Genomic DNA, 1,850 nt, shown 5'->3' on the forward strand with positions numbered 1-1,850 from the left:
TTATAGCAACTTGTTTACCATATTCTTCATTCTTTCAAGCAGACATATTTATTTCTATAAATACATTTAGATTAATCTTTAGGGCTACTAAAGTTTTTCAGTCAAGAGCAGTGCGTGATTTTCTGTCTTTCTTTTGTTGCTTGATTAACATCAATGACTCGGACAATAGCAACTAAATTAGGCTGCTGTCCCTTTAAAACCGAATGCACAGCTGCAATGGATGCAATGTACTGATACACGTTCTCCCTGCTGTTTACATTCACTTAAGACGTAATCACCTGTGTTTACCTGAATATTCCTCAAAACGGACAATTCGACATCATTTTGTGTGTAATTCTCCGTTCATGCGACGCGAAAGAGTACTCGCGCACTGTGAGAGGCGCTTTCTGTGTGTGTGTGCTTCAGTGTCTGTGCTCAGAAAACTGGACTGAATTGAGCTCTCTCTTGCGTCGTCAGATTTATCCACATGTCTGCTCTTCTCTTACTCCCACATATTGACATTTTTGAACGTTTTATGCGACGTGCAGCAAGTGTATGTTAGCTTATGTCCCGCCGGTTCATATGTACACATCTAACCTCCGAACCACGCAGCAGATTCCTTCTGAATGAATCTCTTCCCAAATCTTCCCTCCCTAACATTTTCATCTCGTTTTTATTCGTTGACGAAAATGTTAATAGATTTACGTCATAGTTTTTGTCGTTCAAAAAGAGTTTTAGTTCGTTATCGTCTCGTTGTCATCAGTGAAAAAAATGTCGTTGACGAAAATTATGACAAAAATCAACGAAATTAACACTGCTTGAAATAAAATAAACATGAACTGAAATAAAATATAAAAAGGTAAACTTTATTTATTTCAACTAGTTGCCAAAGCAAACATTTCTCATTGTCAGTTAGTTTAACTAAAATAACAAAAAAACTGAAATAAAAATTACTATATAGACATCTAAAAAAATAACAGAAACTTTAACTAAAATAAAATATGAAGAATTAAATCTAATTAATATAGGCTATATATATATATATATATAAATAAACTATAATGACATCACATTGGTACCAAAATAAAATGATTCTGGATAAAGTAAAGAATTTTTTTAACCCACTGCCAATTTTTATTTTTTTTTAGCTTAAGCTTTACTAAATAATGTTGTACGCTCAAACATAAATAGCAATGTTTTTAAATCAGCCTATCATTGCCTTTGCTGGAGTCGTTCTGGCTGCCTTCTTTCCCATGTGATGTTTCCATAACAAATCATCTGAGCTCAATGTGATCAAATAAAAACACTGGTTACACAGAATAATGGCAGGACAAGTCTGATTATGCAAATGATCCCTCTGAGCAATTCTGCTAATGATTCACAACACTGAACCAGCCTCTAATATAACTCACTTCCCAGCTAACCACTCTTGGTTCTCAGAACGTTTTCAAAACCTTATTTTATGGATAGAAAACATAAAAGAAGGTTGTTAGAACGTTATCATTTGGTTCCCCAAGAAACCAAAAGGCAACCAGATATTAAAGGTCCATGTTTGCTGGGTTACTGAGTGGAAAGTTCTAGAAACATTTAGCATTATTTCTGAATGTTCTCTGAAAGTTCACAATGTTTAAAAACCTTTTGGTTTGTTACACGAATGATATCGGAACGTTCCACTGTATCATTTAGCAAACATCTTGAGAATGTTACTTTTGAATGTTCTCTGGATGTTCTGAAACAAGTATAGTTACTTTTTTTTTTTAAACCGTTCGATGTTTGTTCATAACTTTGAGAGAACGTTCAGCTGGATTATCACGACTTTTATTGACGTCCGTCTCTGATGTTCGTGAAAAATGAATGTAATCACTGATTGC

This window comes from Sinocyclocheilus anshuiensis, unplaced genomic scaffold (genome assembly GCF_001515605.1).
Source record: "Sinocyclocheilus anshuiensis isolate Anshui unplaced genomic scaffold, SAMN03320099.WGS_v1.1 scaffold3306, whole genome shotgun sequence".
NCBI classification, from domain to species: Eukaryota; Metazoa; Chordata; class Actinopteri; order Cypriniformes; family Cyprinidae; genus Sinocyclocheilus; species Sinocyclocheilus anshuiensis.